The sequence below is a fragment of the Pleurodeles waltl genome, chromosome 2_2, assembly GCF_031143425.1.
Source record: "Pleurodeles waltl isolate 20211129_DDA chromosome 2_2, aPleWal1.hap1.20221129, whole genome shotgun sequence".
Lineage (NCBI taxonomy): Eukaryota > Metazoa > Chordata > Amphibia > Caudata > Salamandridae > Pleurodeles > Pleurodeles waltl.
In genome coordinates, this window is record NC_090439.1 from 130,020,712 (window position 1) to 130,044,849 (window position 24,138).

Below are 24,138 nucleotides of genomic sequence, written 5' to 3' on the forward strand. Positions count from 1 at the left end.
ACAAGCTTGGCCCTCATCTCCACAGTCCAAAGACTGTCCTGAAGAATGGAGTGGAGACAGTTTTGAAGCCTGTAAAAAGGTTTAAAAGAATCATGCACAGTTGAACTGGTTGAGAACCATGCAAAGGTCATCAAGTGTGACTGCAAGAATGGAATCCATTTTGTGGCATGGATCAAGGAGAAAGTTATTCTTCAAAAACTGTGAGAGCTTACAAGTGACTGAAGTTTCTTTTGCCTTCAACAAAAACAGCAACGGAGAGATGGACAATAACCTATAAGTAGAGTGAAGTTTTTATTAGGCTTTTTTGCAGAACCGGGACCACTGCGGTCTGTTTCCAGGTGAAGTGTACCATCACATATGATAGAGAACGATAGTGCATATCTCTGAGAACACAGACACCAGTCCATGAGATCAGCTAAAGAACCTTTACCATTCAGGCATCAAGAAAGAAACCAAATGAAAAAGAGCAGAGTTTAGAACAAGTGAAAGGTACAGAGCGGGGGATGGAAGTATTTAGCGAACCAGGAAGTTGATGATTCGAAAAGAAGGTTCAAGAACAGAAAAATAGATGTGAAATTTCCTAGATACTTTGGAGAGGAGCAGACAGACATTACTCACTCTGAATTGGAGTATGCCTATGATGTATGTGATTTAATGTTCCTCATTAAATTCAAGATAGCTGTCAATGCAAAGAGAGTGTTGTGAGTATTGGTGTCAATCAATTCTCAAAGTAATATGGAAGTTGGATTGACATCATCTCATCATTTAGTAGTTTCAATGCCTGTGGGTTAACTCACAATAAGGGTAAATGTTCATAGACTAAAGCATATTAACATCCAAGACCAGGGGGTGAACCAGCCAAGGTACCTAGAGTGCGGAGTTCCCTCTTAAGTCTTTGGTTATTTAAAAACAGGTACAGTGAAAACCACCATAATATATTTAGCTCATCTGTATTAATTTCCTTTTTTCTTACCTTTCAGTTACTAGAAGCCAATTTCAGTAAGAGTAAATTAAATGAATATTCAGTTATATTATTCCAAAATAGGGTTTGGTCTTGCATTCTCAACACTCATTTTTTTCCAAACATATTATCCTCTGGAGCCCTACTTAATGAGATACAATGTGATAAGGGCACAATAATTGACTTGAAAAATGGTTCTCAAAACACATAACAATTTTAAACATGTTGGCTTTTGTATTTTTGTCCATAAATTATCATAGGTTTTGTCTCAAACTCTGCGATACCCTAACTGACCACTTCCACAACATGATATCCACCTTCAACAAGAACTTTGAAACCCAATCCACTGGAATCCACACCCTTCTCGCTTGAACGGAAGCCGCTCCCAATCAGCCACTCACTGCCTGGGAACAGCTCACCACACAGAACACCACAGACATCATGAACTCCATCTACTTGGGAGCACACACAGACCACTGCCCCACCACCTCTTCAACCTCAGAGGCAACTCACCACCATTCTAAATGCATCCCTTGCAACAGTAACCTTCGCTGACGCATGGAAACATGCATAAATCAGACTGCTCCTCAAGAAACCCTCCGCCGACCTAAGCGAACTCCAGAACTATCGCCCCATCTTCCTGCTCCCTTTCCCCGCTGAAGTCCTCGAGAAGGCCATCAACCAGCAACTCACTGAATACCTGGAGAGAAACAACCTGCGTGACGCCTCCCAATTTGGTGTCCATGCCAACCACTGCACCAAGACCTTAATAATCACTGCCACTAATGACATTTGCACCGTCCTTGACAGAGGAGAATCAGCAGCACTGATCATCCTCGACCTCTCTGCAGCATTCAATACCGTATCCCACCATCTTCTCATCAAAAGACTGCACCTCATCGGGATCCAGGAAGGTGCCATCAGATGGATAGCATCAATCCTCATGGGATGAACTCAGAGAATCTGCCTACCTCTCTTCACTTCGAACCCTAGAGCACCTTCTGCAGCTTCCCGCAAGGTGTGTAGCCAGACCCATCCTCACCCTGCTCAAATGGACCCACATCACTGCACACATTAGGAACCTCCACTGGCTCCCCGTCCAGGAAAGATTCCAATTTAAGACATTGACACATGTCTACAAAGCCCTAAATTACCTAGAGCCACGATATATCAACAGCCACCTGAACTTCCACCAACCATCCAGAGACCTTCGCTTCGCCACCCTCACCCTTGCACAGACCCCACTCATTCATCCACCAAAGCCACAGCAGAGGCTGTTCCTTCTCCTACGTCACCACCAAGTCCTAGAACAGCCTCTCCCCTCCCACCCCCCAGCTCCAGAACTTATGCTCACTGGAGGGTTTCAGGAAGAGACTCAAGACCTGACTTTTCAACTGAACCCTGCTACCCAGTGCCTGGACACCCTCACAGGTGATTAGTCATGCTAGGAAAAATAGATTGATTGATGAAACACTTAATCTCCCATGCATAAAAGAAAATAAAGCTGACACTATGTAATGCAATCTGGTTATCATGTAAAGAGCTCTAATGCCCTTGAGCAGCATTTCTGCTGCATAAAACTGCAATATGTATATATGTTGTCTAAAATGCACCGCTGGGCCTCATTTAAACAAGGAAATAGATATAAGACTTTACCACATATTCAGCTGCAGAACAGTTTTTCAAATGTTCTCATCTCCAGTGCAGTTCATCTTCTGCCACTTTTGTGGGCAGATCAATATCTTTGCCACAGTCTGATAAAGATATAATGAAGGGCCAGTCAATGCCAGTCCAAGTTGCAGCAGTGAGAAACAATTGTTGTTAGAGAGAAACCAAAAAAACTGTCAACAGCATGTTATTTTGCTAATTAAAAGAATGTTGAGTAACCCTAAAACATTCTGGAAGCACTGCTCCAGAAGCTTTTGTGCCCTGCTCTCCAGCCTTACTCTGAGAAGCTCTCAGAGAGCACAGCAAGAGCATCATACAACTGTTTTGTGATGTAGTTACAGTGGTAACACATTCTGTTACCCACTGTTGTTATGTCATAGCAACGAATTTAGAATGGATTGAAAATCCAGTTTTTCAGGCTAATGTTCTCCCTGAATTCCAGGAGTAAGGCAGGAGAACTGTAATACTAGGTCACACCTGTCCATGGTAAAATCTTTGGGAGTCAAATCCTTTCGTCATGATTCACAAAGATTTTACTTTGGCTGCTGTAGTTCTCCTGGCTTACTCCTGTGTTTCAGAAGTGAACCACGGATAATAAAAGGATAAAGCAGAGGGATTCTTGGTTTTCCCCTGAAATTCAGGAGCAAGTCATGAGTAGTACAAAACCAAACTTTTTTGACCAGAGAAACAATTTATATACTGGGTTTTTACTAAAGTTTGGCTTTAGATAGGTAAGGGCCTAAAGCAGGAAGAATTTAATTTGACTTATTTCGTTTTGGTGAACTAAGCAAACGATTAAAAAATATCCCCTGTAAGGATGTCTGTATCCCACATTAGCAAACAAATTGTTAAGGTGTGTAGTTGGCAATAAGTGCCGATAAAATGTTTTGGTATATTTTTGACATCACATTACATATCAATTAAGCATAGAAAATAGAAATCGCTGCAAGACTTGTTGTTTTCCTTTCTGAGGAGCACTCTGCCAAGATTAGTATTTAATTTCACGAGCGTAACAGGTTATTAAACAGCAGCATTACTGCTAATGTGAAGCATTTCTAATCAGGAGAGGGCCTGCCAAAAGAAACAATGTTTAATAATTTAGATCTAGTGCTGGCTTTACAGGGTTGCTGCTTTCACTGGTGCCTAAAAAAGTGATCTGCAAGAATTCTCAGAAGGCTGCGCTGCAGTCAACTCCTTGGGCTGCCCCCGGGAGCATTATTTACATCATCCTTGTTCTTTATGTTTCTCTGTGGAGTCAGCTATGAGCTTTGTCAAAACGAAGTACATGTAAAATGATGTGAGAGGTGGGAGAAGAGGGGTTTGGGCCTTAAACACAAAGATTTTGCTATGAGTAGTTGTGACTTAAGCTCTCCTTACAAGGGGGCTCTTAATTCCGCTGGGTCTTATGACAGCAGTTACAACGCCTGAGGAATTAGGAGGGGAAGAAGACCTATCATTAGACATTGCACAAGTTACTCCTCATTACTTAGTGGACCCTCAGGGTTGAACTCGTAACAGGTTGGACTTTCCCTACCCTAGATATCTCTGGTAATGGTAACTCCGTAATAGGTAAAGTCCATCCCATTTACCCGGCCACTCATAAAGAGGGTCTCAGCTGTGTAGTCCTCCTGGCATACTCCTGCATTCTAGGAGTAAGTCAGGAGTGTTGTCAGAGCAAAATGTATGTGAACCATGCCCTTTATGTTGACGACTTTCATTAACATGAACATTTTCTCTTACTCTCCCACATCTAATTCCATGGGTCCAATCCTTAAACAACTTGCTCTGAGTTACTTTCTCTTGTAGCGCTCCTGACATGCACGTCATACTAACTGGTACACAATTTTTTGGCCGATATATATGTTACAACCTATAAATAATCCCCAGCTCGACTTTCCTTCTATTTCTTCTTCATTTCAAAAAGGTTTATGGTGAGCTCCCTTCAAGTAAAACATATTTTTTCACGTCTCCAAAAATGATAAAGCTGCAAACGTTTTCCGGTATCACTATAGAAAATGTCAAGTATTTGTCTTCTTTTCAGAGCATCCTGTCTCCTTGAGCATCCCAAGGTGGGCCAGTCGCACATTTTGCTGAATACTGGTATAAATGGTCTACAGGTCAGTCCATATTTTTTGTCACCACCTACACATTTGCACGAATGGACGCCTCTTGCCTAGCACGCCACAACTAATGCCGTTTTAGAGCATTCTCGCACCGCTGTTGAAAGTACGGTAGAGAGCTGCCTGGCACTGAACGGATCAGTGTCTTACACACAGGTGCTTTCTCTCAAGGGCAACTCAATTTATGACCTGAAGAGAAAGTATGCTCCAAAGTCACTAGCGCTGTGTTTACATAGCGTCTCAAAGTAACACTGTTGGGAGATAGGAGGTGAATGAAGAACCTGAAGCTGCGTGTTTCCCTGGTCGAACGTGTCCCTGCATGTGAATTAATTTCTTGAGATCATCTTTACGGTCTTTGTAACAGACCTCACTGAAAAATGCTGTAAATGCGTGTGTATCGAAAGCTGAGATTAGACAATAATGCCTTTCGTCAATTTTGGTACATCGCCCCTGGGTAGTGATCACCCGGGCCTAGATTACTCGAAACGTGTCCTTAGCTCACCCAGTCCTTCCACTAATGTACTGTAGGATTTTGTAACAGAAGCCTGAACTGGCACCGTCCCAAAGGGCCAAACACAGACAACAGATGGAGTGAAGGAATTGGAGGCGAGAAACCCACATCATTTTCAGTCTCTTTCCCAGAAGCAGATCGAGTTGTTTCTATTTTTCCTCACGAATTACACAAGGGAAAAAGTGAGCATAATTTTGCCTGTTTAACAAATGATAGCTCACTGTTGGGTTCAAACATACAAAATGCAATCCCATGTTGTAGTGATGTCCTGTCTGCTCGCTTGGCTTCACATGTCGACATGTCAGGTAAGAGAAACTGCCAAGTAGATGATTCGTTTTCTTTTAAGACTTGTGTAAGAGCCAAGACTGTTGGCGTTTGTTTTTTTAAATAACATATAATCTACATCTAGGGCCCATTTCACAAAGGTAAATGTGCATGTGTAGATCTTCTCGTGTCTATAGCTACTCGTACACCTAGGTGTATCTCAATACGTTTTTGCTATTCACGGTTTCCTAGCGGAGCTTGACCTGCATATCTCCACCCCTTCAATGAAAGAGTTCAGGCCTCTTATGTACGATTTTACAAGTGTAATCACTACAAGTAACTTTTCTCATGTTGGGGAAGTTCGTCTTAAAGAAAAATATAGTGAATTGTAATTAAACGTGTTTCTTTAAAAAAAAAATATTTAAATATGATTTAATATACACATATATGTAAAAAAAATATTAGCCTACAACTAAGAAAATAATTAGAGCACATTAACTCCTCAAATTAAATGTGTATTAAAAATAGAGCCCTTTGAATATTCTTGTTTTTCAACTATATTTACGTTTAAACCATAATTTGTAATAATATCGACCCTCACTAATATAGGATTTAATCCGGAGTGACTCTGGTTGAGATTTAAACATATAAATAATTTAAGTAAATTAATTATTTTAATATTAGTTCCGACTGGGTGTTAGTTTAATTCCTTCCCTGCATTGTTTTCTATGTGAGTGTCTTGCAGATTAGTGGTTGGCAATTTGTGGTGCTTATCTTACTCCACGGCTAGGCTGGATTGCATTTAAGCCTATTTTGCCACAATTACGGCTTTAGTAACTTTACAAGTGTATTTTTTGGATTGCAACTGTTGGAAATGGCACTTTCTGAGTGGCCATCACCAGATTTATTTGCCTTCCTGCTCCACTTTTTGCTGAATTCTTTTTTGTTGGCATTAGGACTCTGCATTTTACCACTGCTGGCCAATGCTAAAGTGTTTATGCTCTTTTCCTAAAACATGGTAGCATTGGTATACATACAATTGGCATTTTTATTTTACTACACTAACTGTGCCCAGGGCCTGTAAATGAAATGCTACTAGCGGGCCATCATCAATGATTGTGCCACCCACGTAGCCCGGTAAACATGCCTCAGGCCTGCCTTTGCAGAGCCTGTGTGTGCAGTTTTGAACTGCCATTATGACCTGGCAAATTGAACCTTTTTCCACGCCCAAATTTTCCTTTTTAATACATACACGTCACCCATAGGGTAGGCCATGGACATCCCAGAGGGTATGGTGCAATGTATTTAAAAAATAGGGCATGTATCTTCTAATTTTATGTAATCTGGTGGTGAAAAACTCTTACATTTGTTTTTCACTACCGCAAGGCCCATCATTTCTAAGGGAAAACATTGAAGTTTCCTTGCACGTTTTATAAGTGTAATTTCCAAATGGGTAGAGATAACCCCTTAAAGTTTGGTGACTCTGGAATCACAAATTAAAATTATGGTGAAGTTGAATTTTAAATTGTAATTTTGAAAATGCCATTTGGTGCCTGCAGTCTGTCACTAGTTACTTGACTGGGTGTAGATGGCGGTTGGGTTTCATGTATTCCTCCTAGAGAGTCACACACCATGGGAGCTTAGGAGTGACTTGATGGTTCATCCTGGGCAGGATGTGAGGGAGGAGCTGGACACAGTCTCACTTACAACTGAATAGGCTGTGTCGTTTCCACACACAAAGGACTGCATACCCCAAGTAGTTAGTTTGAAGCAGGGAGGGGAGGACATCCGTGCACTTCAAAGACATGTATTTGAAGTCTCTGCCACATCAAAGACACCATTGGGTATAACAACAGGACCTCAGACACCACCACTTCAGTACACTTCTGGACCTGTGGATACTATGCCAGGAGAATGGCACTCTGCTGGACTGCACTCTGCTGGAGTACTGGAACTGTTGCCTGCTGCTCTCCTGCCTGGGACAGAGAAGATAAGGGCCTGTATCTCTCCAACCCAGAATTCAGAGTGATTCCAAGGGCTGGGTGGCTGGTTTCATGATGTGAAGTCCTTGGTGCACACAAAAATTCCAACCATCGTGCCTCTGCACCTGGACTCTGCCATTTGTGAGTCTACCCTGCCAAGCGATGCCACCTTTCACATCCATTAGGGTGCTTGCTGGACTATTGTACATCTGAAAAGTGCAATCAGCCATTATCATTCATCACAAATCCAATAGCTTATAACTTACTCTAATGCACTTCACAAAGCTACCACGTCTTTTGTTACAGATACAGGGTTTTATTTTTTTTCTAAGATGCTTTATTTGAAGTAAATTTAGCAGAAAAGTACCAATCATATGTAGTGAACATTAATTAAAAAAAATCCCCAAAATAACAGTAAAACAGTGCAACAACTGTGCAATATATAAGAATAAAAAATACATATTTTCATATTATGGATATAAAAAAACTGTGAAACATGTAATTACTATGTTAATAAAGGATGAGCACGTTTTACACATGTTATGATAAAGAAAGGGCATAGGAAGGCTGTCAACGATTATCATAACTTGTCTCTTTTATTAGCCACCAGTGTAGATGTTAAGATAACAGTAACTAGTCTATGGTAATAACAGAACAAGTTCCGCCACTTGAGAAAGGTGATATTACCATTATCTCTCCAATTGGAAGTTACTACAACAGCTAGATCTCTACCACTTTGGATCTAGTATTGCCCACCAAACTAAGAATAAAAAAACCTTACCATAAATCTAAGCCATGGTATTCGCCCTCATTATTAGAACTTAGAATAAACTGTAAAAAATTAGAAAGGACTTGGAGAAAGGACTACAGCTCTTTAGCCAAAGGAAACTACAAGCAAGCCATTAGAACCTATCATCAGAACATCAAGGCAGCCCAAACTAGCTATTATAGCAGGAGAATAGAGAACCCCTCCAACTCCCAGAAGGAAATATTCCAGATTTTCAAAGGGTTTACTATTATTCCTATGCTGGCCTCTCCGATAGAAGCTTCTGTTATATATTGTAACTCTCTAGCAGCTCATTTCCAGGACAAGGTTATGAAGATTTATACTGGTTTTTCGTTGGCCCCTCCCCAGAAGTCATCTGATAAGCTGGTAGTGAATCCTCTACCGGCTGGGCCATCACTAACTATGTTTTTACCGCTCACAGATGTGCAAACTCTTAAATTACTTACTACTATTAAATCTGGTTCCCTTTTGGATCCTGCCCCTCCGGCTATTCTGGCAAAAGCCGCAGACATTATTATTTCTCCTTTGACTAGATTACTTAATAACTCCCTTATCTCGGGCTTTTTCCCTCAATCTCTTAAACATGCCATTGTAAAACCCCTTCTTAAAAAGCCTAAACTTGACCCCTCTGTCCTGGATAACTACAGACCCATTGCTCTTCTCCCCATTCTAGCTAAGATACTGGAGAAACATGTAAATTTACAACTGATGAGCTATCTGGAGAGTAATACGCTCCTTCACCCCACTCAAATGGGTTTTAGAGCACAACACAGCACTGACTCTGTGCTTCTAACGGTGACCGAGTCTGCCCGTCAACTATTAGACCAGGGAGGACATGCAGCCATCATTCTCCTTGATCTTAGCGCAGCCTTTGATACGGTTGACCACTCTCGTCTCTGCGACAGACTCTCCAAGGCAGGCGTGGGAGGCCTAGCGCTCTCCTGGTTTTCTTCCTTTCTCACAGGAAGAACCTTCCAAGTTCTGGACCGTTCTTTTCTTTCGGATATCGTTCCCCTAACTTGTGGAGTCCCTCAGGGTTCCTCTTTAAGTCCAACTCTTTTTAATATCTACTTATCCTCCTTGGCTAAAGTAGTTACTCCCTACAATCTTTCACTGGTCACCTACGCTGATGATACTCAACTAGTGGTTCCCCTTTCTAGTACTGGGAACTCTCCCTCCATCAACCTAGCTGGTTGTATGAGGGATATCGGCGACTGGATAATTCAATCCAAACTCAAATTTAACAATGGCAAATCTGAAGTACTCATTTTAGGCAATGCTCTCCTGCTTTCCCTTTAACATGTTACTCAGAGGCTTTTACCAGTCTGCCTCCTCTGAAAGGACAGGTAAAAAGCCTAGGTTTTGTACTGGACTCCCATCTCACGATGGAACTACAAGCTAAGAAAATGTCCTCGGTTTGTTTTGGTTTTATTAGATCTCTCAGGAAGATTCTCAATCTTCTTCCCGCCTTATCCAGAAGAATCCTGGTCCAGGCACTGGTCCTTTCCCGCCTGGATTATGGGAATTCTCTTTATCTTAGTTCCCCGGAATATGTAGTAAGGAAGCTGCAGATTGTACAGAACACTGCAGCTAGGCTCCTTATGAACTGCAGCAGACATCTATCTGCCAAGCCGGCTCTTGCAGCACTCCATTGGCTGCTGATCAAACAGCGCATACATTTTAAATCCATGTATCACCCATAGAGCCCTACACAACAAAGGTCTATATTTACTCAGAAAACATATTACCATTTACGCTCCTTCAAGACACCTGAGATCATCTTTTACCCGGCAGATTCATATACCCCGCGTCAATAGATCATGGGGAGGAAACTCCTTTATCATCAAGGCTGCCCATCTCTAGAATGCCCTACCTCTTGAGCTCCGCCATGAACCCTCTGAATCTCTTTTTAGGAAGAGGTTGAAAACCATTCTCTTCAGTCGCTAGCCTGTCCTTCCTGCTTTCTTCAAGAACTTTCCTGTACCTTCAGCGCTGGGATGCCCTAGGGTAGCTACGTGCTTTATAAATGCATAAAAACTAAAACTAAACTAAACTAAAACAGTGTGGATCATACAGAATGGTTTGTTTATGGATCTCATAAGGAGGTGTTTCATAATGCAGTATTATGAGGACACTACATACCAGTTTAAACTTCTGCTGGAAAAAGAAAATCACTATCGAAATATATCAGTTCAGTATTCACCTTGAACTGGGCACAAGCTCAGGCCAACCACGCTGTTGTGGAGGTTGGCTACATGAAGTGGATCATCCTGGTTAAAGTTTTCATTTTTGACTTAGGGCCTGATTCATAGTTTGGCAGATTGGGTTACTCAATCATAATTTTGACAGATATTCCCTCCACCGTATCGCGATTCCATTATGCCCCATGGAATTTGGAATGTGGCAGATGGGATATCCATCACATTTGTGACGGAGTAACCTGTTCGCTAAACTCTCAATGAGGCCCTTAGTGTTCTTCCTTGAAGTCAAATTTTCCAATGTTACAAGGTACAAGGCTGTAGCCAGCAAGGATCCCTTAAAGTCTGATACAACTTCATCGATCTCTCACTGTTGCTCCTGGTGTTGGCCCCAAACTATCCATGCAAAACATGCCTGGATTTTGTGGTCTATGAGGTTATTTTACCGCTGGGATAGTTTTGCCTCCTAATGACAGTCCAAGGAATTATCCTGGGAGTTTCTAGTTCTCTGAGCCCTCAAGTGGGGCAAGGATGGAGGCTGTAGCTAACCAGGTATCCATTAGGGCATGGCTAATACAACAAAAAGCTCTAGGTGGGACAAACATGTTTTTCTCATCTGCCTTGTCTGCAACCACCCTGGGCACACCTCAGCATTTTGTCCTGGTCCACTAGAAATTGAACAAATTTACCCACTTTTCAGTAAGTGCTTGCAAAGTTCTTTTTGGTGACACCTGAATTCCCCAGATCCTGAGGACATTACTAATCACTAGGTCTATCTTCAGCCTGGGTTCCTACAATATCCGGTTCTAGATGATCATTTGAGCCTTCTTTCTTGTAGTCAAGAGTCCTTCTGCTTCTTGGATCTTGCACACAGGCAAACAGAAGGCACCAGTAGGGTAGGAATCCTTGTAGTTTCTTTCTGTCAGCACAGCCTTCTTCATCATAAGTAGTCTTTCCAGGAATAGGAATGCTCTGATGAGATGTTCCTGAGGTGCCTATCTTGTTCTATATCCTAGCTGCTCTACGGGGTGTTGGTAAAATGCTGATCCTGCACAGTGATAGTAATACTTGGCAATTTATAGGCATTCAAAGTATAATGCCCACTGCTCACCCCTCATAAAATGTGGACCCTTCAATAATTTGGTATTTTTTGGCAACTTCTGATAATCCATGGCCTGATGCCCTTTCCTGGTAAGACATTGGCCCTTGCACAATGAAGATAAGATTGTCAATGTAGTAACACCCATGACATGTTTGTCAGCCGTAGTAAAGTGATTGTCCATATATATTGTGTGTATTTATGAAGTCATGGTGCCTTTCTCAGGCATAATGCTTTTCCAGACAGAATGATAGTTATTCATGGCATATTGTGTGCATCTTGAGCTCAGTGATGCCCAATCATGCATAATGATGGCCACGCAGTATGGTTGTAATTCTTAGCATTTCATTGGCATTCATTGCATAATGGCCCTTCAACATAACGTCATTTCTCTGAACACATTGATCATAATTCCTTACATATTGTAGGCATTTACGTTACAGAGATGATCCTTGCAGGGCAGTGGTAATTCTAGGTATTTGGTGAGCATACAGCATACAATAGTGGTAGTTCTTCTAGGTATGTATGTAGGTATGAATGTATGTATGTATGCATGTATATATGTTGTATTGCAACAGTGTGACACCAGCCAAAGGAAGGTTAGCACTGTACAGGGTCAAAACAAAAATAAAGTCAATGAGATATATAAGAGATAGTTGGTTTGTGAACTGGTATTGCATGTGGTGTTCTTTAAAGAGGTGAATCTTCAACGCTTTCCTAAACTGGAGCAGTGGTAGGGCAATCTTGATGGAAACAGGGATATTATTCTGCATCCTGAGACCCCAGATAGAAATCATTGCTCCCTGTTTTCTTTCTTTGTTTACACTTCTAAGCCTGCAATCTCATGGGTGCCTGGCTGCAGGCATGCCATGGGGCATTTGTGGCACACACCTATCCTTAATGCTGGCTTATGCATTATGGTGTCAATTCATGTTCATTGGTGAACACACCAGCGTCATGCTAGCCTTGGGTTAGTGGCAGTAATTCTTGGCATTTTACAGACAGCTATGGTCTGGTGCTGCCAAGGCACTAATGTAAATACCCTTGAATACTTCCATGTTCAAGCAAGCTCAAGGAAGAGAGGAACCAATACAAGTAAAACTTTGCAATGCATATGCTCATGTACATGCTTAGCCAAACCTCTCCAAAGCCTGCGAAGGAAATTTATTTTCCAATGCCCACGTTTTGGAAAGAGGGCTGGGTAAGGCAAAGCCTAATACATTTTTAAATGTCTGCTGCTTGATATTGGAGTTGTTGGTCACTAAAGCCTCTCATTGATACTGCTGCGTGTTCCCTGCCCCTCTGTGTAGATTATCAGCCTTCTGAAATGGCATTTATTTCCTCCCTTTGTATGTTGTATTGTGGTGCTTGGCTATTCCCTATACTTTTTTACATGGCATAGCCTCACTATTGGACTAAGAATTTGTATCCCACTGTGCACTGGTGTGACTTTTTTGGGTTTTCCACAGTTGCTCCCACTTGACTTTGAGTCTTGTTGTTTGCTCTAGTTTTCTCCAGGTGGCATTTCAGTTGAGATTGGTTCCTACTTATTAACTGCTGCAGAAAGCTTGTGCCTTCTTCATTAGTCCTCTGCCCCTCGTGTATTAGTCCTATCACACCTATTTTGTCTGCTGTGGCTTCTGGAAGTAGTATATCCTTGTGACACCTCTCATTTTATGATTTATGGGAAAGGGTTTGAGATTAGCTCCAATGTAGCACATGTGCCTTGTTTTGGTTGGATTTGTGTTGCTTTGTGCCTCTTCTTGCACTCCTGTTGTTTTTGTTTGGGTGCAGTGGGTTGAGGGGTTTCTCTTCTCCTGAGTTTGCAATTTCACTCTTCCAGTCTGTTTGAGTCATTCCTTCGTTGGATTTAAATCTGCCATAATTGTAATGGGATGCAGGTTAGTGGTGGGGTATACCATGTGCTTCTTGTTCAGACTGGGAATTCTATAGGGGAGAGACTTTTGTCCTGTTTAGAGTGCTTCCTGTGTTCACTGGTGGGCTGTTGGCCCTATATCTCTTATGTAGGCAGTCCCAGGTTGTGGATTGGGAGTTTCAGATCCTGTGTGGTTCTTCTGCTGCATCTTTAGACCACTGCCTGTTTCATTTGGCCCTTTAGAGTGCTTAGAGGTTCCCTTTTGCGAGATTTTGTGGTTATTGTGAAAGACTGGAGCTCAAATGTATGGTTTCTGCATTGCCTCGTCCTTTGTTTTCGGTGGACCTGAGGATGAGTGTTCTTGTTCCTGGGTGTTAGGCACGTATGCCCATTGTGTTTTAGGTGTTTTATTTATATGATTACTTTATCCCGCGATCCATGCTAGAGTTTTCCAATAGCTTGTTGTTGATTGTTCCTGGCTGGTTCTCACCCCTTCTCTCCCTTTCATGATAATAATTTACCTCTGGGTGCTTTAGGGTGTTGCAGGTGGCATTGGCTATGCCTTCATATGGGTTGATGCCTTGTATACACCGCTAATCCAGCAGCCTCTTTTGTGTTTGGGTATTTCAGAGAGGGTGTGAAGATCAGACTGTGGCTGGCCCCAGCGGATTTGTGGGCAAAATGCCTGATGTGGCGCTCCTTTCAATAGTGCAGTGTGAGTGATGCCTCTTTCAATTGTGAGTTTTCCCTTAAATGTGCTCGGTCTCCTTTTGTTTTTTGTGGCTGGATGTGGGTTCCCCAGCTTGTCCAGTCTGGGTGTTCTCAGTAGGGGGCTTCGATCTGGGGACTTCTGGTGGTTCCTCTCAGGTTTTTGATCCTGGTATAGTTGTCCCGCTTGGGATGGGAAAGCCCTTGGTAAGATTTTTATTGATGATGTACCATTTCTTGTTCGACCATTGTACCAGGCAACACGTTATATCTCAATGTGGTTCTGACCAGTGCCTGTTGAGTAGAATTTTTTACTCCAGCTACCAATACTCTTAATAGCTGTAAAGTAGGTTTGTGTGAGGGCAGGGCACAGCTTATTCAGATGTAAGTGTGAAGTGCCTCTCCCTCTGCCTGCCCAGTTCAACTATCAGTATGCAAATGTAGCTCCTGTCACACACAGCCCTTTCTGTTTGTGGCTGTCTGGAGAGAATGCACAAATGCAGCTGTCACCTAAACCAGACTTGTATTCAGAGACAGGCTAAGGCAGAGGATGGTTAAAGAAAGAAAATTCCATCTTTCTAAAGGTGCCTTTTTCAGACCTGCAATTGAAAAACCAACCAAAGATGTACTTTTAAATTGTGAGTCCAGAGACACCAAACTCAATTTTTCCATCTTCTCCCATTTGAAAATTACACTTAAAAGATGTTCCAAGGTAACCTCAACGTTATCCTATGGGAGAGATCATCCTCATAATAGTGAAAACGAATTTAAGAGTTTTTCACTACCTCGACATGTTAATTTTAGAAGTACATGTCCAACCTTTTAAATATACTGCACCCTGCCGTTGGGGCTAACGGGGGGGCCTATCTGAGGGGTGACTTACATGTAATAAAAAAGGAAAGTTTGAACCTGGCCAGTGAGTACACTAGACAGATGTCAATGGCAGTTCAAACTGCACACACAGGCTCTGCAATGGCAGCCATGAGGCATATTTGAAAGGCTACCGTAGCGGGTGGCACAACTAGTGCTGTAGGACCACTAGTAGCATTTGACTTATAGGCCCTGGGCACACATAACGCACTATACTAGGGACTTGCTAGTAAATCAAATATGACAGTTTTGGAGAAGCCAATGTTACCATGTTTTATACGCAGAGCGCATGCACTTTAGCACTGATCAGCAGCGAAAAAGTGCACAGAATCCTACAGCTCAAAAAAGCAAAGTTCAGCACACAGTTAAAACAGGAGGTCAGAAAGCAAAACATCAGGGGAAACACGCCAAAGATGCCAAGTCTAACAGGTGGTAACTACGTCTCTTTTACCAGACACTCCTCCGGTCCCGCCCACATTTACTACTAACAATTAAACTTACATGTGTGAGCATCTCCGCATTGAAAAAATAGGAGAGGTGGAGGTGGAGATTTACACTCATAGGTTTGTGAATAGCATTATTTTACGATGCTATATTTAGTACTACTGTAGTATGACTTTAGTTTCTGTAAAATACAGTTTGTGAAGAAGTCCCTATGCTTTCTGTCAACAACATATGAATGTTGTTGGCAAACAGACTTTACACTCAACCTTATGGTAGATTTTTACAAAAGTGAGGACATGGAGTTCATGCTGAACCCTACACTCTTGATTCGAGTCACCAAAACAATGTATTACTTTCGTACTATAATATTACTGAAAATTGTGAAGAACAAGGAGTTAATCCTATTTAATCCAACACCAATGTAGCCAGTAAAGGAAGATGCCAAGATAAAAACTGTCAATATTTTATCATCAGAAGATATGGTAAACATACACATAAAAGAAAGAATATATAGTATGACGCTCTTGCACGTTTATATCCAATTTCACAACTCTTTTTTTCCTCTGTCTTTTCCTCTGCGTTGCTCACCTGCACTTTTGCCCGTTCCTGAATTCCCCGGAAGGCGAATTGCTCAGACACTAGAAGAGGCGCTCCAGCACTGCCTTCATCTCCAGTATGTCCATGGGGTGCCTTTGAAATCCACAGGCCAGGGGCTGCGATTATAATTTCATGAAACCTCCTCAGTGTATTTCAGAGTTCCAAATATGAAGGACACAAAGGACACGAGCGTTCATTGGGCTGTGCGGTCTCTTTCAGCAGAAAAGGCAGGAGATAATTCTCTCTGTAGAAAGAATATAAAATGTGTTAATTGCGAGACAAATTAATATAGCACCATTGCCACCATCATTTATTCTGATAGCAGGTATCATATCTTTCTTACAGAAGGAATACATTCAGCTCTAGTAACTTCTCAGAAATACCAGTAAAAGCAGAAACAAAAAACAGTGAACGGTGGTTTCATCAATTGTAAACTGTTGCTGCCTTCTCTCCTCTTGTAATCATGCCATTAAATGCAAATCTTACGAATACTTGTAAAGAACGAAAAGACAAGTGTGGAGGAGGATAATCAGGTCCAATGAAAGAGCAACAAGTGCGGGCAATCAAGTAACATTCCAATCATCCCATCACCCTACAGTAACTGTCAACTACAGTTTGAAAGCTCTCATTCGTCACAAGCCTGAGGAATATTCATCTTTAAAAAATGGTATTAAACAGCTATGATCTTATGATTCTGACATGCTGGTTCACTGTCAAGGAGTGTCAGACTCTATGCAGTCATTGAATTATGTTTTAAGGACTAAAGCCCCTTTGTAGGTCCAGGTATGAAACTATAATGCATCAGAATTCAAAGTTGAACAAAACTTTTTATAAACATCTGCTGACATGGAACAGACGAAATCATTAAAGAATGGGAATGGATGTGAATCCCAAACAGAAATAAACCTAATATACACCTGGCTACAGATCGAGATTTCATAGGGGGTAAATTTGTGACTTTTTGTGAACCTGTGGCTACAAATCGTCAAGGTGGATTGGATGTAGTGGTTTGGGGATGATTATACTATTAAAATAAAAAGATGAAACATTCCATACAGGGCGAGGAAGGTTTTCAATACCGTTCAATTTGAAGGACATCCGACTATTTTACTTTGAATGCTAGGAACACAGATAGCCTTTTTTTAGGCACAGACCACTTATTCATTGGCATGTGATTGGCCCTCAACATTATAAGCACCTCTTTCAGCTGTTTTAATGGTGAGGAATTTAGAGATTATATTTGATTCTAATGTATCCTGTAAAAGCTGCATACGTTTATCTGTACAATGTATCCAAACTGGTCCCTTTCTGAATTCGACATCTTAGCCCTTTTGATTTAAGGGGTGGTCTTTTCAAGAGTATTTAATAGTGCTACACTTCTTGTTCATCTACATCTTCCATAGATGTGTATGGAGATGATGCCAGCTGTGAAAAATCAAGGCATCAGAATTGTGAGTAGCCTCTAGTGGGTTAATTATATTTCACTTTTCTGTACAGAGCTAGGAAGGCCCTCAGGTCAATGATACATACAGTGTAAAGTCATCAGTGGCGTTTGGAAAGATATGTACGTCCCTCATCCATTTCATGTCTATTTTTTCCAATATCATACAAGTTGTTTTTATTCTGTTGCTGATACTAAACTGAAAATCTCCAAATGAAGTCTTTAAAGGGCTGCTGGCAAGGCCCTCATTATGATGCATGCAGGTTCACCTGGATACTTTATATCACTTTTCAGTGATATCTCTACAATTTCATATTGCATCTTTGATCGCTTTGACCTGCAAATACCCAGATAAATATTATATATTTTTCTAAACATCGTGTGGTGTATTTTCGTGGTGCTATACTCTGTTATTGCATGATTTATTGCAAAAATACTTTACACATTGCCTTTTAAGTAAGCCTGACTGCTCAGTGCCACGCTACCAGAGGATGGGCACAGGATAATTTAGATTGTGTGTGACTTACCCTGACTAGAGTGAGGGTCCTTGCTTGGACAGGGGGTAACCTGACTGCCAATCAAAGACCCCATTTCTAACATGTATTCTCTAGGATTTCACTTATGTTTCGACCAAATCCCCAACATTTAAAGAATTCACAAAGGATTACCAAAGTAGGGGTAGGGGTAGGAAAAAGAAATGTTAGCCATAGGGTATCTGTTAGCCACACCCCTCTATGTAAAGTGTTGTTAAATTTCTAACATATTTATGTAGCCTAATGTCACTAAGGAAGAAGATACACAGCGGCGGGTACAGAAAACAAACGCTATTAATGTGAACTTGCAGATTGTTTTATTTTCCCACACCTCTACCTTCAGACCACCACCTAGGCCCATATTTCCGCCTCATCCCTCGTATGCTTCTATTGTAATGGGCAGAATGTCATCCTGTTACATCAGCAATGGTACAATTACGGTAGCCTGACACAGGTGCGGCCTGCTGGTGCATGACTGGGAGATACTTTATTACGAGGGCCAGACTCCATATGTATGTTGTCAAACAACTCTGCGAGGCAGACCGATATTGAAAGTAGGCCAGGAGAGAAAGGATCGCAGTCTTTACTAGACCCTCAGCTGCCCTATGGCCATCCATATAGACACACTGCATCTTCACATAAGCCAGCAACATAAATAAGATCCTTAATACCTTGGTATTGGTGACTCCTGTATTGGGGCAATTACTGGGTGTTGCGATTGCACCTTTAATTTACCGCACTGGAATCTCCCAGTCATTCCTCACCTCTCACTAGAGTTTCACCACAGCATTTCTGCTACTTTCAGCTTCTGAAATGTCAATTGAATGCCCACCAGATCTGCAGTGTCTCAACAAGTGTCAAACTCCTTATAGGACCGGTAACTCCTGCTACAACCCCATTCAAAATTACAGGGGCTCTTACAATGAACCCATAAGATGGTGTTTAAGATTTTATTGATTACAGCTCAATACTTTATCCTTTTTGTATGGAGATGATATGTAGGTATAACATGTCTAAACATCTCTAAAACTAAACTAAGATGTGTAGTTTAGGCATTTTGAGCCACAGATATAGTAAACATTGGAAAATTCTAGCACTTTTAGGTAATGGAAAAAGTGCTAAGAAACTACTGTTGCTTTGTTTGTGTTGATGTTTCATGAATGTCTAGTGGCAATCCAATCTTTTGTTGACTATCAAATTCCTTTTGTTTTATACACTTCCAGAAAATGGTGTAAACATTCAAATGCGTGTTGGGGAAAAAGCACGGAACGCTTTGCAGACAGAAATTGTCTAATAATTTGAAAACGTAAACGTCTTTTTCAAATATATAACATATTTTTCAAATATATAAAGTTAGAGTAGTTTTTCCATGGTAGGTAATCGCAAAATAGGCGTGCAAGGAAAAAGATCATCACATAGCATCGAATTACAAAAAATAGTCATCAACTTTTTGAAATTGTAGAAGAGTGTAAATTATGTGTTAGTTAGCTGGGCTATAACAACAAATGTGCACTTCGCAGAAAATGAAAGAACATTGCTGATGACAACTAAGCAAGTGAAGTGTAATGTCATTCATAGAAACTGCTGCTCATTATTTCATGTTCAATAAGTGCAGCTAAAATTGCTAGTACTGTTAGAGGTTTTGATGTTCTTTTCACAAAATCATTAGCTTTGCATTACAAAGGCTCTGAAGTCGGGCTTGGTTTTCTTTCAGTGTTTCTTTTAACGCTGTACCTTCTAGTATACTGTAAAAAATACAATTCGTTCTTTACTGTGTAATCGTTTGAAATTGTGCATCTCTGTGTGTTTGTGTGTGCTTGCACGCATATATGTGTGTGTGCTCATGCACTTTCATTTGTGTGTTGTGTAGCATGTGTGTACTCATGTTCGTGTGTGTTGTAGTGCTTGTATACAGTATTTGATGTGGACTGTGTAAAAAATAATCTCAGTGATTTACTTTACTCAAACCTGCTCGTTGTTTAAATATATTTTGATATATACATTTATCTAAAGCCTACTTGGGAAAACATTAATCAGGAATACTCAAAGAACAGGCCTCTGGGCACTTGCTGATCATCAGCCTCTATTTTGTAGCTTTCGAGTCACATTCAGCATGAGGGAGACTTTGGGTCCCACAAAGCACCTGAGGACACGCTACGGGGGAGCACTGAGTTTCATGCTACATAGTGCTGCCCCTGACCCACCCGTGCAGGATGCATTCAGCACCATGAGGACCTCGGGTCCCACAAAGCACCAGAGAACACGTGTTTAAGGAGGCAGGGGATTGATCTCCATGCTACATAGCGTGGCCCCTGACCCAGCTGCGCTGGGAGCAATCAGCACCTCTGGGACTTCAGGTCCCACAAAGCACAGGAGGACATGCTGCAGGGCAGGACGGACTATTAATCTTTGGTCTACCTAATGCAGGCCCTGATACCACTGTGAAGGACGCATTCAGCATCTTAGAGACTTCATGTCAAACAAAGCACCTAAAGACACGCCTCAGGAAGGGACGGAGCATTGATTTTTGTGCTACATAGCATGGTCCCTGACTGCACTGCATGGGGCTTGTGCAGGCCATGCCTGGCAAAGCCTGGGCCAAGTGTGGACCCTTCTTCACCCATCATTGACCAGAGGATACAGGGCTGGGCCCCCCTTTTTAGTGTGCTGATCTTTCACCTATTGTGGCAGTAAGGTCTTTATTTGTTTCTTGCACCTGCAGCTAACTCAGTGGCCCTTAGATTACAGTCTGATGTTCCTGAGGTCACCTGTGCCTTGTGATTTTTGAGCTTAACTTTTACGGCAGCATGATAAAACACATACTGGGTCTTGCCTTTGTCAACCTCTAGTCATTACTACTCTTTGGTTTCCGTGAAAAGTGATGGGCCTGGCTATTTCCCTGCCTGTGACAATGAAAATCCTCTATTAACTACAGAGGCTATTGCTTAAACTAAATCACCACCTACAAAAATGGCACCCACCCCAGAATGCAGTCACCGACCCCCTGGTGAGTGTCTGGGGCCTGGCCTGGGCAAGGCAGGATTTCACATTCAATGTAGACTTTGCTTTGAAGTAGGCCTACTTCAAAGGAGAAATTGAGTATAAGAAGGGCACCCAAAACCACAGACTTTAGAACACTTCTGGAAACCAAGAGGAACCTCTGACTGCAGAAGAGCTGAAGAGCTGAGGAAGAAGAGCTGCCCTGCCTGTGACTGTACTTTGTGGAGTCATCCTGCAGTTGCTGCTTCTGCAAGAGTAAGAGGGCAAAGACTGGACTTTGTGTGCCTTCCTTCTTGTGGAGCTCTCCAAGGGCTTGATTTACAGCTTGCCTCCTGTTGTTTGAAGTCTCAGGGACACCAAAAACTTCTATCTGCCAGCACCTTGAGTCTCTGGAGAGACTCCTACTCTGCCAAGTGGTGCCCATCCAGTTCCTGGGACCCTGAAAGGAGGAGCTGGCAGCCTAAGAGGAAGAAATCAACGCACAGAACGCCGTGGAGGAAAAAGATCGACGCAACTCCAATCTGCGGCTGAAAAATTGACGCGCTGCTGGCTTCGCAGCTGAAAATCGATGCTCGCCTGCAATGCGACCGGAAGATCAACGCACAGAGCTAGGGAAATGACACACAGAATCGCTGACGGAGGCTGGTGAGATCGCAACCCGCGCTGCGTGGTTTTCGGATCATCGTGCAGCTGGATTTCTGACTCAAACACCGCTGGGTGTGTAAAAACAACGCAAGGTCTGCCCGGACCAGAGAGTGCTGACTCCTGTGGAGAGCAGAAACGATGCCCTCTGACCCGACGAAAGGAGAAACAATGCAAGGTCTCGCTCATGAGTGAAATCGACACATCGCAAGCCCTTTTTGATGCACACTCGACCGTGCAGGGTTAGTTTTGACTCACCCAAGGTAGAGTTTCACACTGACAGTGTTAGTGTGTGTTTAAAACTACATGAAGACACCTTTTGCTTTCTAAGTGATAACTTGACTTGTGTATTGTGGATTATTGTTGTTTTGGTCTTGTTTTGTTTAGATAAATATTTCCTATTTTTACAAACCTGTGTTGTGTCATTTTGTAGTGATTTCATTACGTTACTGTGTGTGTTGGTACAAATACTTTACACTTAGCAGGGGTTAGCTGAGGGTGATTCTATTTTACCCTAACTAGAGTGAGTGTCCTTGCTTGGACAAGGGGTAACCTGACTGCCAACCAAAGACCCCATTTCTAACACCACTCCTGGAAGACCCAACCACACATACAATTTACACAGAGAACATTTGCACTTTAGCACTGGTTAGCAGTGGTAAAGTGCCCAGAGTCCTAAAGCCAACAAAAACCGGTCAGAAAAAGTAGGAGGAAGAAGGCAAAACGTTTAAGGATGACCCTACAAAAAGGGCCATTTCCAAAACAACCCCCCACCAGCCTAAAGCCAGGGGAGACCAATCAATACCTTGATGGACTTTTGTGATTGGGGTGATAGAACAGGGACCCAGGCCCACAACTGCAGGGGCATGTTCCAGTTCTACGCCTTCCTAACTACAGTTGGATCCCTCTGTCCATACTCTCAAGGCCCACAAAGCTAACCCATGGGAAACCCTCCTCCTCATCTGTAGATACCATCTGTACAGCACCTAATCTTACTTTGCTCACAGATGTATCCCAGGGGGCAGACAGTACCACCATGGTCAACACAGTTGTGTGTCCCATTCTACCCCCAGGGTGTGACTCCTGTCCCCCTCCCAGGTGCAACTCTGTCCACCAGGACAGCAAGCCACAGTGGCCACTGACATCTGTCAGGGATAAGAGCCAGGTCCCAGGCCTTTCAAGGCTCTCCAACCATTGTGACTGTGGAGAGTGGAGGACAGTATCACCAGGTGCCTGGCACCCTTTGACCACTGTCCCTTCCACCAGTTCAGGGATGACAGCCTGATACTGGTTCTCCCCTCTGGGGCTCAGTACCCGCCCCTAGGAGCGGTACCCCCATAATTCCAGAATTGTCAGGCTGTTTGGGAAAGCAGTCCTGCACAATTCTCCCACCAGTGCAGGGGTGTTAATCTGAACTGGTCTTCCAACCTGGGGCCTTTACCCTCAGGTTGACCAGGTCTGAGGTGAGGCTTCCCTTCCTCTACCCTCCTTGCTGAGGTCCTGCACCCCCCCAAAAGGGCCATTTCCCACATATATGTTTTCATATTCCTACTCCTTTAAAGATGAAGTAAGGTTTTCAATCATTTTGCTAACTCTATCTACAAATGTTAATTTTGTAGTATCAATTTTTTAAATCCACAAAGTCCTCATTAGATATCTTTTTTGATTTAGCAAGGTCATTCTCTGAATGACATTAAGGGGGTCATTCTGACCCCGGCCGGCGGCGGTAGCCGCCGGCCTGGCTGGGACCGCCAGAAGACCGTACCGCGGTCAAAAGACCGCAGCGGTCATTCTGGGTTTCCCACTGGGCTGGCGGGCGACCGCCAAAAGGCCGCCAGCCAGCCCAGTGGGAAACACCCTTCCACGATGAAGCCGGCTCCGAATGGAGCCGGCGGAGTGGAAGGTGTGCGACGGGTGCAGTAGCACCCGTCGCGAATTTCAGTGTCTGCTGAGCAGACACTGAAATTCAAAGTGGGGCCCTCTTACGGGGGCCCCTGCAGTGCCCATGCCATTGGCATGGGCACTGCAGGGGCCCCCAGGGGCCCCACGACACCCCTCACCGCCATCCTGTTCCTGGCGGTCGAAACCGCCAGGAACAGGATGGCGGTGAGGGGGTCGGAATCCCCATGGCGGCGCAGCAAGCTGCGCCGCCATGGAGGATTCCCATGGGCAGCGGAAAGTCGGCGGTACACCGCCGACTTTCCGTTTCTGGCCGAGGCTGTACCGCCGCGGTCAGAATGCCCTGCAGAGCACCGCCAGCCTGTTGGCGGTGCTCCCGCCGACCCCGGCCCCGGCGGTCCTTGACCGCCGGGGTCAGAATGACCCCCTAAGTGTGTTTCAATCTCCTATTCACCTTACTGTCTTATTTACAGAAGTTAATATACACATGCATATTTATGCATATGTATATTTACTACTACACCTAGGTGTAACTCTA

At 42.9% G+C, this 24,138-nt stretch overlaps 1 protein-coding gene across 5 annotated transcripts in view; it reads right to left on the reverse strand.

Annotated features, from left to right (window-relative positions):
* CDH12 (cadherin 12) overlaps positions 1–24,138 on the reverse strand; it is a 2,251,017-nt gene that overhangs the window by 1,416,801 nt on the left and 810,078 nt on the right. For all 5 annotated transcript variants that reach the window (XM_069219514.1, XM_069219517.1, XM_069219515.1 and 2 more), the window contains one exon: positions 16,077–16,329. The gene's annotated coding sequence lies outside the window, so the exon portion shown is untranslated. The remainder of the gene's footprint in view (positions 1–16,076; positions 16,330–24,138) is intronic.